Source organism: Micropterus salmoides, unplaced genomic scaffold (assembly GCF_014851395.1).
Source record: "Micropterus salmoides isolate LMB-PRFRI ecotype aquatic unplaced genomic scaffold, ASM1485139v1 Ms_hic_scaffold_1, whole genome shotgun sequence".
Taxonomy (NCBI): Eukaryota; Metazoa; Chordata; class Actinopteri; order Centrarchiformes; family Centrarchidae; genus Micropterus; species Micropterus salmoides.
In genome coordinates, this window is record NW_024040040.1 from 26424402 (window position 1) to 26438768 (window position 14367).

Genomic DNA, 14367 nt, shown 5'->3' on the forward strand with positions numbered 1-14367 from the left:
GTTCCAGATAGACAACCAACAATACCTGGTCATTGTGGACTATTTCTCAAGATATTTTGAAGTAGCCAAACTGACATCCACAACATCTGGAGCTGTGATTGATCACTTCAAGTCTATTTTTGCACGTCATGGTATACCTGAAGTGGTCCGCTCAGACAACGGCCCACAGTTTATATCCGAGACCTTCAGAAAGAACAAAGGTACAGACAAAAACTGCAACAGAACTATGACCGAAGACACAGAGCACGCAATATGCCATACCTTCACCCCGGTGATCATGAGTGGGTCAAAGATACAGTGGAGAGGCACTGTGGTGTCTACTGCCAGCACGCCAAGGTCATACATCACTGAGACGCCTGGTGGCACTCTGCGAAGAAACAGATACCATCTTTGGCCAACCCCCGTGGCTCCTGAAAAACCTGCCAACTCACTGAGCCAGCACCAGAGAGCACGGTTCCTGACACCGCACACACTCCTGACACACCAGGAGTGCAGTGTGAAGCCAGTCGGCAGACTCCAGTGTGCGAGAGACGTTTCCCAGCCCGAATAAGCAATCCTCCATCTTACTTGAAAGACTTTGTTTGTTCTTAGGAATGTCACCTGAGTTATGGGGGGAGGGCAGTGAGTTGTTGATTGTCGCCAATTTTTGTTGTTACAGTTATTGTGTTTACAGAAGCACATGTTCAAAGTGCTTCATAGCCAAACAATATGGCGAAAGTTAAAGGCAGGATAGGCAAGTTGCTTCTGAAACACTTTTTGACATATTTGTTGAAATTGTCTTACATACACCAATGCATATTAAAAAGTTAGGTGCTCTGAAAAAGATATTAGTTAGAAGTATAAAAATTGGCTGTCTGTAGTCCTCTCAGGGCTGCAATAAACACAGCCACTTGTTTCACTCAGACCGAATGCAATGATTGGCTGGCTGATTCTCCCTCGCTGCCATGGCTACCAGCCGTGCTGCTACAGGAGCTGTCCCCGTGCGTGCACCCGGTCAGCTCTCTCAGACCGGACAAGCGAAGTGGTCAGACCGGAGGTAATATCTGCGTGGCTTTTCAACGATAGTGACTGACAACTGAGGAGCACCAAGGGGCTGAAAAGTTACACCTTGGTGGCTTTATTTCTGCTGGACAGGTAATCTGGCTTTTATCATTTTGATGGTAATTTGTTACTTTCATTGCTATCAAACGTAGCTACCTACTTAGCATACAGCTAACGGTTGCTACGAGTGCAGGCTGGTGTAGGAGCCAGAGCAGAGAGGATGAATTATATCTAGCTGTAGGTGATCTGGAAAACAGCAGCACAAGCTGTGTTTTCCAATGCTATTAGGTAAGACAATGTAGGTGTAGACTGCGCCGGTTTAGTTATTCACTGTCTAGGTTTATTATACTATGTTTACATCTATCTTTACACCTTGTATCTAATCTGTTTGTGTAATTATCTTGTGTCTTGTATCTTGATCCTCCTTTCTGTATTATCAGGTACAGCAAGGTGTATAACAAAAAGTCCAGGAAGTGGAGCTTGTACTCATTGAAGGTGGAGAAGGACCTCCAGATTGCCATCCTCCTCCAGACTACTGAGGAGATGCCTAGAAGCAGAACCAGGAGACCTGATGATCCCCGTCAACATGGGGTTCAGTCAGGTGTCCCTGCCCCAACTGTATTGCTAGATACAACAAAATATAAAACAAAAAGTAATATGGTTGGTTTTGAAATGCGGTAATCATGTCAGAGAGGTGACTGTGATATATTTAATCATATCCACAGCAGCGATACGATGCTACGAGTAAAGTCTGAACTGTCTTCATAATCAGTCGATACATCTGTATACAGCTCGCCTCTTCCTGTATATACTTATTTTTATTGATGTTTTAAAAATGATCTATTTGTGATATAGGTTGTAGTTTTAGTAGTATATAATAACAATAAACAAGTGTTTGGATGTCATTATTTCAGACATAAGACACAAATGTAGTTTCTTGATTGTTTATGCTAGAAGTGTAAAGAAAAGGCATTAATAATTTTCAATGTTTTATTTAAAAAAGAATGAAAATATTGTCCAGAATAGGGAAAAATATCTTTGTATTTTCTCTACCCTCCTGGGCATAAAACAAAAACAATGTGCAGGTATTCATTCACACAGTGGAGGGAATTATTTGTGTAGCAGTTGGTGAAATTACATCTTACACCCTGCTACGATTAAACCACTGTATTGTCCTGTGGATCAGGAGAACAGTTGCATATCTTCCAGAAACAGCAACTTAGTATCACGACTCTGTGACCAAGTGCTCCACATTGGCACACTACAAACTGTCTGTATGCTGCCTGACTGAACTGTCCGTTATGCTGTCCTGGGTCGGGAAGGTCAGCCATGTGTGATGCATGGAAACACTGTATTCTGGATGTTGTCCACAGTGCTCAGATTCTGGCCTGTAAAGGAATATATAGTTGTTAGAACCCCAAATTGGAAAGATCAGTGTAATAGGACAGAACATTCATCAACATGATCAGATATTTTTATTGAATAGGGGTTTGTTGTTCTCTAACAGGACTTCTGTGTCCACATTACACACCAGGTCAATGTACATAACACAGATGAGCCGATGGTTGTTGTTATCAGTAAACAATAATAAAAAAGTAATAACAATAGTGATGGATTACATTTATAAAGCACTGGTGGGGAAACACCAGAGAAACTTTGAGACAAGTACACTGGGAGACTAATATTAAATGCTGTTGTTGGAGTGTGAAGCTCGACGCAGGTCCTAGAAGATGTACTCCTTGGCGTGCATCTCGTCCTCCCTGTCCTGCCTCTTCTTCCTCGGACCGTGGCAGTCCTCCCTCCTCTGCTTTGCCTCGATCCCGGTCCTGGTTCTGTCCTGGTTTGTGCTTGACTCTGGGGTGCAGTCCTCATCAGAGATAATAATGCTGTCACCATAGAAATACTCTTAATGTTTATTCCTGCATCTGCACAAAGACTATCCTTTGTTTAGAAAGGGGGATGTAGTATCAGGTTAACTACTGTGGTAGGAACCTTGTGCAGGTTGTTGGTTGCAGGGGGAAATAATAAAGCCGGGGTTCAACTGACACGCTGCTGTGGTCCTTGTCTAGAGCCTCCTATAAAGGTTATGGTGTACCTATAAACCACGTAACAAATACCACCTCTTTAACACTCCAGTGCTGCCTATAAACTACACAGCTTACATCTGTAGCCAACCGCTGTTCTCCTTGTCGATGTACCATAGCACAAGCACCAACTGGCAGAGGGTGGAAATGTCAGTTGTATCATCTGCCTGAATAGCAAGATATTCAGCATTTTCTACTTCCTACAGAATGTAATCTTTAAGAACTGACAGCATGCAGTTCCAAAAGTTCCTTGGAACAGTCTTTGAGATGCCTTTGAAAATGGTAGTTGTCTTAAGGTGCTCCTCCAACACACTGTCCAGCGAGGCAACAAGATCGACTGAAAACGCCAGGGTTGTGAGAGGTTTCGGTTTCATTTTGGCCAGCTCAAAGGCCCCTGCAGAATTTAACACAGTCAGTTATCTTTGATAAAATGTGCCTGTTCTTATCCACCTCTTCGTTGTGTTTCCTCACCCCAATCTTGTGGCCTTCTTTCAGTTGTGTAGCAATGTTAACTCTGCCTACCGCATTATCCAAATGTGTCCTCGTACACTCATGTTTCTTAATCTTCTCAGATTACTCCTATAACAATCCATGTTGTATCCATCCCTGCTGTTTTATAAAGCAAGCATGGGAAGCAAAATACAGCATTTACATGATTGCATCCAGCTAGCCAAGCTTTTCTATTGTACCAATTGCAGAAGAAGCCTCGCATGTACGTTTTACCTTTCTCGCTAGCCTGTTGACTGATTTTGATGTGAGGTTGATCTGGGCCGAGCTCTTTGACATGTAGTTTCTCCACCAAAGTTCTCCTCTCAAATGGATTTTGAAGAAGAGATCTTATTGAGTTTCTGGGTTTCTGAAAGCCTATGTCTTGAGTTCCACATTCATCATTGTCTACAACGTCAGCCTCAATGTAACCTTTTCTTTAAGGGAGTGTTTTACACAGATTTCATTTTGCTCTGGTATTGTTAGGGATTAACGGGCTGTTATATTGCTGGTTTAGTTTTATTCCAGTAAGTGGATTGCTTCATTTGACTGAAGGGAAATGTTTTCATAAGCTGACTGGTAAAAGGTAAGGACTGAGAAAACAGGTGGAACCCATATCCCTGATAGGTATAAGCAATGAGGGGCACTAGTTGTCTCCATTGACGTTTTTTGGATTAATTCGTTGTTTTTGTGCAGCAAATGGTTAGAGCAATTGCTCGGGTGCACTTCCATCACTGCCAGTTGATTTTCAGCATGCTGAAAGTGTACCGGGTTACTGGGCTTTCATCCTGCCACAAACCTGCATGAAGCCTAGGGTTGAGTGAGGCAGTAAGCACTGGTTAGGCAGTTAGCCAGAGGCATGGGTTCTGTCTTTAAAGCATCCTGTTAACCCTTTAGGTAGTGGGAAAAGAAGTATGTAAAAATGGATACCATTGATGACTTTGTTCAGTGCCCAAATGAGGATTTGTTAAATTCTTACAAAAAAGATCAGGTTTGCCAGTCAGCAATTTGTTGAATACTACAGTGTTGAACTTCCAAAGAAGTTAAATAAAGAAGAGTTGTTGGCAACATTAAAGGCCCAATTGGTGGAGGAAAGAGTTTTGTCTGGCTCAATCGAGAATGCAAAGGCATCTTTAGAGAGTGCTAGTTTTTCTAATGTAGGTTCCCCTAAGATAACTGGGTCTGGTAAAGTATCTGACATAGCTCCTGTGCTGGCTGGTCTTGGGGCTGGGTTAACATTTGAGCAGCAAAAAAAGCTTCTTCTGCTACAAATGGAACAGGAACAAGTGCTGGCATTAGAGAAATTAAAACAAGATGCCCGTCTCCGGGAAGCAGAACTAGCTCATGCACAGGCAAGACAACAGCTAGATTTGGAGTGCTACAAGTTGGAGCTTCTAAGTGAGGGAAAGCTTCAAGCTGAGCCTCAGAAAGCTGAAGAGTTGGTTCGTCCTGCCCAGTCATTCGATGTTGCTGTCAATTTACGGTTAGTTCCAAGGTTTAATGAAAGAGATCCCGACATTTTCCTTGTACTATTTGAACGTTTGGCAGAAGCACGAAGTTGAAATCTGATGCTGAGCGCACCCTTCTGCTTCAGTGTGTGTTCACTGGCAAGGCCCAGGATGCTTTTTCAGCTTTAAGTGTTACTAATTGTGGTAGTTACATGTACAGTGGCAGAAACGCTTCCAAGCTGACCAGTAACACCAGAGCAGAGGGTTGCTGTTGATGGTACTGAATGCGTTGGGGAACAGAGCTAGTGAAGATTCTGATTGATGTGGTGACAGGTGTGGGTGGAGAGGCAGGCAGCAGAGTTTTGAATGTATTGAAGTTTATTTAGGGCTTTGAAAGATGAACCATAGAGGATTGTTTTGCAGTAGTCAATTCTGGATGCAATGAATATGTGGATCAAAGTTTTGGCAGCAGAGAAGGTGAGTGATGGGCAGGGACGGGCAATGTTTTAGAGGTAAAAGAAGCCAGTCCTGGTGATTTGGTTGATGTGATGTTAAAGATGAGGTTGCAGTATATGTGGGGATGGAGACAGGTGGAGTTGTTGATGGAGAGACTAAAGTTGTTGGTGCTTTTTGTGAGGGATTTTGGTCCAATGATGATCATGTCAGTTGTTACTGAGTTGGAGGAAGATGGTTTGCATCTCGGTTTGTATAAAAGGTAACTGTGGTGATGGATTTGGTGGAAATTCTACATCTGGACGTCATCGACGTAGCAGTATGCGGTGACCATATCTACGTATGATATTTCAGTGGCAAGATGTAGAGGATGAACAGAAGAGGACCAAGGAATGAACCTTGGAGGACGCCTTGTGACAAAGGAGAAGTGGAGGAGGTGCAGTTGTTGATGTTGTTGAGCTGTTGTCTGTTGGTGACATAGGATTGGAGCCAGGAGAGTGCAGTGAGTTGAGTGATGTTGGATTATGTTTCCAGTGATGTTGGATTATGTTTCCAGTCGGGACAGGAGAGTGGAGTGGTTGATTATGTCAAAGGCTGCAGTGAGGTTGAGCATGATGAGGCGGGTGAGGTGGCAAGAGTCACCCTCCTCATCATTGGTGGAGGTCATTGGTGACTTTGAGGCTGTTTCAGGGCTGTGTTCTATGTGCAATCCAGATTGAAAGGGTTCGAACTGGTTGTTATAGGTGAGGTAGGTTTTAATTTGAGCAGCAACAACAGAATTTTTGATAGGAAGGGGAGATTGGATATAGGTAGGAAGTTGGACATGATTTCGGGGTTGAGACCAAGTTTCTTGTGGATGGGGGTGACAGCTTCAAGTTTGAGTGGTGTAAAGACTGATCCGGAAATGAGGGAGAAATTAAGATTTTGATTAGTGGGGTGATGGATGGAAGACAGGTCTTGGTGAGACCTGAGTGTTTTCAGTTGATGCTTACATTTGATTGCTCATTTGGTGAAGTTTAGGAGTTGTGACAGTTTGAGTTGCACAGTTTAAATGATTATTATTCGGGGTGCCAGCCATGTTTCTCTCCTGGCAGTAAGATACTGGTTGTGAACGGTTTTTAAATCAAATGTCACAAAGGATGTATATTTTAAAAGAACGTACACCCTCCCACTGAATGACCATAAAAGAAAAAAAACACCTCAAACTCAAAAGCTTAGCACAAAACAAAATATTGGTAGATTTAAAGATTTCACACAAAAAACACAATCACAAAGTAAAGTACAATCCAATTGAAAATTCCACTTCGGGTTTTCTGCACACTTAAACCAAACAATCTCAAAAACACAAATTAGTTGCAGTTCATTTCAAAAACACAAAAATAAATTCAATCCAGTGCCAAATCCAAAAAAGATAAATAAAGCTGGTTCACAAAATAAAACATCATAGCACAGAAAAACGAGTTTGATAACTCAAGGAGTCCAGTCAGTCACAGAATCCAGTCTGGAAACAACTTTGCACGGCAAATGTAGAATGATGATCTGAAGGTGAAGTGTACAGGATGGGCGAATGGTTGAAAAGTCATGGATGAAAAAACGATACGCAAGGGATTTACTACCTTACTTTGATTTTTTTCTGACTATCTAAGAGCGTGTTGCTCTTCTGTCACTGCTCTTCTCCAACGGTCTCCTTCCGACACACTGATATTTACCGGGAGGAGGTTTAACTGTCGCGCCATACAGCAACGAATCAGTGTGCCTCGTTTATAATATGGGCGTTTCCGGGGTTTTCCACAGTGGTGAAACCTGGTGATAATTGCAGGTTGTCACACTCCTTCCCCCGTGAGACAAACCTGAACTTAGGAAGTTTTTTTTTGTTTATTTCCTTCTCTTATCTAGGGCCTGTGTTCAATTTTTTCTCATAATATCTTCCTCCACACTTGAGGCAGAGAAACCAGGGAAATCCTCCTTGTCGCTTTCCTCTTCAAATAGTTCAAGGATCCGTTGACGTTGTTCTCTGTCCATTTCTTCAGCTGTGGGACAGCATGGTTTGAGTTGGGCCGCGTTAACAACGCGTAGGTCTTCTCCAGTGTTCTCTAGGACCACTTCATAGTTTAAGGGGCCAGTTTTCCTGGTAACACGATAAGGACCTCTCCACCGTGGAGCCAGTTTAGCTGAAGATGACTTGGAGTAAGGGTGAGTACAGAGCCAGACACGATCTTTGTCTGAAAAATCACTCTCCTCCCTTTGTCATAGTTTTTCTTTTGCCTTTGTTTTGCTTTTTCCAGGTTGCCACTTACAAGGGACACCTCTAAAAATCTCCAAGTCACTGATAAGGACATTTGGAAAGCCCAGCAACAGGATTCTGTCATCCAAAAGTGATGAAAAATCCTACACCAAATTTACTGTTTTGGAGGACAAAGTATACAGAGTGATACAATTACCTCACAAAACACTTTACCAAGTGTACATGCCATCATCACTCCGCCCACAGCTTCTCCACTATTATCACAATCCTCTATCTGGTCATCTTGGGAGATACAAAACATATAATCGGTTGCAAGCCCTTGTGTATTGGCCCAAGATGAGCATAGACATCAGAGAACATGTGCAATGTTGCCAAAACTGCAACAAACTGTGGTTCAAGAACCTTGGGAGATGTTAGGAGTTGACCTCATGGGACCTTTTCCTCGAAGCTCCAACGGCAACCTCTACCTCATTGTCTTTGTGGACTATTACACAAGATTGGTTGAAATGTTTCCCCTTCGCAAAGCAACAGCAGAGACCGTCTCACAGATCCTAAGAAAGGAGATTCTGACTCGCTGGGGTGTGCCGACCTTCATCTTCTCAGACCAAGGTTCCCAGTTTGTGTCATCTGTCTTTGAGGAGACCTGCAGGCGGTGGAACCTCAAGCAAAAAAGGACCTCGCCCTACCATCCTCAAACAAACCTGACTGAGAGGATTAACCAAAGTGTGAAGGCCATGATTGCTTCACATGTGGAGGAAAACCACAAGAGCTTGGACAAATACTTACCTGAATTCCATTTTGCATTGAACTCAGCAGTGCATGAGTCCACAGGAGTCACACCTGCAGAGCTCAACATCAGTCATCTTCTGAAAGGCCCCTTGGATGCTGAGCTCAAGCCACAGCTTTTTGATCCTGATACACTTGCATATGCTACTGCTAATCAGATAGCAGAGTTCAAGAAACTTGTAAGTGGCAACCTGGAAAAGGCAAAAGAAAAACTATGACAAAGGGAGGAGAGTGATTTTTCAGACAAAGATCGTGTCTGGCTCTGTACTCACCCTTACTCCAAGTCATCTTCAGCTAAACTGGCTCCACGGTGGAGAGGTCCTTATCGTGTTACCAGGAAAACTGGCCCCTTAAACTATGAAGTGGTCCTAGAGAACACTGGAGAAGACCTACGCGTTGTTAACGCGGCCCAACTCAAACCATGCTGTCCCACAGCTGAAGAAATGGACAGAGAACAACGTCAACGGATCCTTGAACTATTTGAAGAGGAAAGCGACAAGGAGGATTTCCCTGGTTTCTCTGCCTCAAGTGTGGAGGAAGATATTATGAGAAAAAATTGAACACAGGCCCTAGATAAGAGAAGGAAATAAACAAAAAAAAACTTCCTAAGTTCAGGTTTGTCTCACGGGGGAAGGAGTGTGACAACCTGCAATTATCACCAGGTTTCACCACTGTGGAAAACCCCGGAAACGCCCATATTATAAACGAGGCACACTGATTCGTTGCTGTATGGCGCGACAGTTAAACCTCCTCCCGGTAAATATCAGTGTGTCGGAAGGAGACCGTTGGAGAAGAGCAGTGACAGAAGAGCAACACGCTCTTAGATAGTCAGAAAAAAATCAAAGTAAGGTAGTAAATCCCTTGCGTATCGTTTTTTCATCCATGACTTTTCAACCATTCGCCCATCCTGTACACTTCACCTTCAGATCATCATTCTACATTTGCCGTGCAAAGTTGTTTCCAGACTGGATTCTGTGACTGACTGGACTCCTTGAGTTATCAAACTCGTTTTTCTGTGCTATGATGTTTTATTTTGTGAACCAGCTTTATTTATCTTTCTTGGATTTGGCACTGGATTGAATTTATTTTTGTGTTTTTTGAAATGAACTGCAACTAATTTGTGTTTTTGAGATTGTTTGGTTTAAGTGTGCAGAAAACCCGAAGTGGAATTTTCAATTGGATTGTACTTTACTTTGTGATTGTGTTTTTGTGTGAAATCTTTAAATCTACCAATATTTGGTTTTGTGCTAAGCTTTTGAGTTTGAGGTGTTTTTTTTCTTTTATGTTCATTCAGTGGGAGGGTGTACGTTCTTTTAAAATATACATCCTTTGTGACATTTGATTTAAAAACCGTTCACAACCAGTATCTTACTGCCAGGAGAGAAACATGGCTGGCACCCCGAATAATAATCATTTAAACTGTGCAACTCAAACTGTCACAACTCCTAAACTTCACCAAATGAGCAATCAAATGTAAGCATCAACTGAAAACACTCAGGTCTCACCAAGACCTGTCTTCCATCCATCACCCCACTAATCAAAATCTTAATTTCTCCCTCATTTCCGGATCAGTCTTTACACCACTCAAACTTGAAGCTGTCACCCCCATCCACAAGAAACTTGGTCTCAACCCCGAAATCATGTCCAACTTCCTACCTATATCCAATCTCCCCTTCCTATCAAAAATTCTGTTGTTGCTGCTCAAATTAAAACCTACCTCACCTATAACAACCAGTTTGAACCCTTTCAATCTGGATTGCGCATAGAACACAGCCCTGAAACAGCCTCAAAGCCCTTACTTAGAAAACTGTCCCCACGTTTCATTGGCCCATACGAAATTGAGAAAATAATTAATCCAACCGCTGTCAGGCTGAGGTTACTGAGAACTATGAGGATCCATCCTGTCTTCCATGTTTCACAACTTAAGCCAGTCTCCTCCAGTCCCTTGTAAACCTGCCCTGAGTCCGCTCTTGAATCTGTTCACCTAGCCTCCCATAACAAGTACATCCCTACCATAGAGACAGTAGAAACCGTAAGGACACAACTTCTAAAAGACAGCACCCTGAACAACAGAACTAGCATCAGCCATGACTAGAACTGTAAACTGTACTAGACTTCTGCCTAAACACCACCTCTTTTCATTACAACGAAGGAATCTACAGACAGAAGCATGGCTGTGCCATGGGCTCTCCAGTATCCTCTATTGTGGCCAAAATCTACATGGAAGAAGAGGAGAGGAAAGCTCTGAAGTCCTTCAGAGGAACGGCACCGAGCCATTGGTACAGGTATGTGGACGACACATGGGTCAAAATTAAAACCCATTAAGTGCAAGCCTTCACTGAACACAACAACTTCATGAACAGTAACATCAAGTTCACAAAAAAAGATGTCGACAACAACAGTTTGGCCATACTGGACTGTGCTGTACACACTGATGAGGACAGGAGTCTGCAAATTGGAGTATACAGGAAACCCACACACAGAACAATACCTACTCTTCGATTCCCACCACCCACTGGAACACAAGCTAGGAGTCCTCAGAACCCTGCACCACAGAGCTGACAACATACCAACCAGTGCCCGAGCCCGAAAGCAGGAACAGAACCACCTGAAAGGGGCACTTACAGGCTGTAGATACCCTAAATGGACTTTTGAGAAAACAGCTACAAAATCCAGGAAGAAGACCAACACTATGGGGGATGAGGAGAAGAAGGTCAAATGCAACAACACTGTGATTCCATATGTGTCTGGAGTATCAGAGAAACTCAGGATTTTCAACAAACACCACATCCCTGTGTTTTTTAAACCCAAGAACACGCCCAATGCGCAGACCTGCATATTGGGGAAACTAAACAACCACTACACAAACGCACGGCTCAACACAGACGGGCTAACTCCTCAGGTCAAGACTGCAGTTTACTTACATCTGAAGGACACTCGTTTGAGGATCACCGGGTGCACATTTTAGACAGAGAGGATGGATGGTTTGAAAGAGGTGTCAAGGAAGCCATTGCTTAACAGGGGAGGGGGTCTGCGACATCACTTGTCCCCCACTTACAGTGCTGTCCATTCATCATTTCCCAGGAAACTAAAGAAACGTTCATTTTTGGCCTGATGTGAAGATGCCAACAATGGTTGTTCAGACTTGGCCTCGTTACAACAGCCAAGAGCACTAACAAACCGACGACCCCACAGAGGTTAAATATCTGAGTTTTCCTACCAGTCGGTCAGAACTGAAGAAGTCTCTTGGATGAGGGACAAAACATCTTGTAGTATCTTCAACCAAGTCCACTTGCCCTTGATTTTAATCTTCCTTGGTTATGTTCACTATCGCTATAGTGTTTTCTGTTTTTATTTTATTTTATTTATTTATTTTTTGATGCACTGATCAGAATACAACAAAGAGCTAGATACATGGTATTACTAATGAAATAATATAGGACGACTATTGCTAATAAAATAGCACTACAGAAAACACAAACAGTACACTGTATAATTGTTAGTATACTATAGTAATACTATGTTTCATATCCATAAGGTTGGCACGCTTTTCACTCTGCCGTTTTTCTCTGGCATCATTTATGTTCTTATAATATTCTAACAAACAGCAAATGAAATGTTATGGTCTCAGCTATATGTTTATGTACACAAATGTTTTCTAAAATTAGGTGATTCATGATTAAAGTCATGTAGTGCATTTTGTGCACACAGTTTTCTAGTTATTTAAAGTTTCCAGAAACAAAAATATGACAATGAAAATGTTTGTACAGATAATAAATTTAAGCTAAAATCTGAATATACACCATTATTCATGCAAACAAACTTCTATCCTCAATTTTTTCCTCAAAGTTTTTCTTTTTTGGGGGTAGGGCCCCACATTAGTTCTTGAAATGGGCCCCCATACTTAATGCTGCCCGTGCTATACACAGAGCAGAAGAGTCATTAAACTCACATCGAAGTTGTTAATTTGATCTATTTTCCAACTCTTCTCCATTAGTCTTGGCAGCCAAACAGTGGTTCTAAATTTATTCAACACAACTGCATGACACATAGCCATCCTGTCATTTTTTCTCTTCCCCTGTCCTCTCTGCCCTGGCCTTTCTCCACCTACATAAATGTTAGGTGTGAGATGCCAACCCTAGCTGACAGATGTGGAATTGCTAACTGTCTCCACTTTCACACCCATCCACTTCCATCAGCCGGGCCCTTGGGTGACACGGCGAGGCACGCCAAAGACAAAGCTGCGTCTACGCTGCTCAGCTGGGGAGCAGGTGGTCACTCGTCCAGGTGAGAGGGAGTTCAAAGCAGAGCCTGGTTTTTGACGGTTATTAGAAGTAGCACAAGAAAACTTGTGGAAAAAGTGGAACTGAGCTGAATCACGGTCACACTGTGTGCCTGTCGGCTATGTTTAGGTTAATTCTCTGCCTGTTCTGTGTTATTTAGTTTTGATCTGTTCTGTGTCTATTATTTTGTCTGCTTGGTGTGTTCTGTGCTTTAGTGTCTTGTCTGTTGGTTTAACGTCTTGTTTAGTTCTGGTCTCTGCTGGTAATAGCTTTGCCTTGTCTGCTAAGGGATAGTTTGGGTGTCTGCTCTGTTTTGTTAGTTTGCGTTGTCTGTTCTGTGTTTTGGGATCCACTGTAGTCCAGTTTGATTCTTGTGTTTTGTAACCTGTCTGCCTGGTGTTAGTTATTTACCTCTCCATGTTTGGTTGTTTTATGTCAGTTTGTTCTGTGATTTTGGTTTCAGTCTGTTTTATCTGGTTTTTATCTGTCTGCTTAGTTTCATGATTGTTTGGGTTTGTTCTTTGTTCTGTTCTGTTCTGTTCATTTGTCTTATCTTGCTTTGGTCTGTTGTGCCCTGTATATCTGTTTATATGTATTCATGTTTCTGTTGGGATTTGTCTGTGGGTTGGTTAGTAGTTCTGTTAGTCTGAGCCTGTTTGGTATCTGTCTGTGTTTCTGTTTGTTCACCCCCTGCCGTGTGTCTTGCTTGCCTATCTGTTTGACTGCCACCTTTGTTGGATTACCCTTTGTTCTGTTACACCTTGGATTATTCATTGTTTTTGGACTTTGTTTTTGCTGCTCTGCAGACAACCTCTCTTGATGGATTACCTTGTTTTAGTTGTTTGACTGCCGTGAGTTTAGCTTCTTTCCTTTTGTTAATAAATTCTGAAAGAGACTGAATCTGTCCTGCATGCTTGTCCTGCGTTTGGGTCCTAAAACCTGTTCCTGCCTGCACACACGACAAACTTTGACAAACACTACACTGAATTCACAAAAACACCAAATAATTTCAACCAAACAAATCCCCAAATTCTTGCAGTGATGCATCCCTGAAAGAATGACACGACTCCCTCCTTTTTTCTTTGTTCACTGTGTTTTTGAGAAAGAATGTTTTGGAGGAGCTGATATTTCTTTGACCTGTAATGGACAACACTGATGAAAACTAGACTGAGGCTGAAATTTTAAAAATCCTCTTGAGTTTGGAAATATTGATTGACAATGCAGTTGAAAGAATGTTGTTATGAGTAATGCTTGTTAATGAACAGACTCTGCTGTAACACAGGGAATCACACATTCATTTTCTCATCTTTTGCCCAAAACAAAGGGATGTGCTTTGACTACATAGTATCTTTAGAAGCCAGAATGAATGCAGTAATAGTCTAAATGTGCCTTTCACAACGAGGCAGCGTCACTCACATCAACACAACACAATATATTGTAGAAGACTATAAGTAAAGTTTATTTAATATAGCACTTTTCACAAATCAAGGTCACAAAGTGCCTTTCCTAGAAATAAGACCATCTAAACAGTACAAAATAAT

At 42.2% G+C, this 14367-nt stretch overlaps 1 pseudogene; it reads left to right on the forward strand.

Annotated features, from left to right (window-relative positions):
• The first annotated feature begins 8167 nt into the window (after positions 1-8167).
• LOC119919211 lies at positions 8168-11658 on the forward strand (annotated as a pseudogene).
• The last annotated feature ends 2709 nt before the right edge of the window (positions 11659-14367 follow it).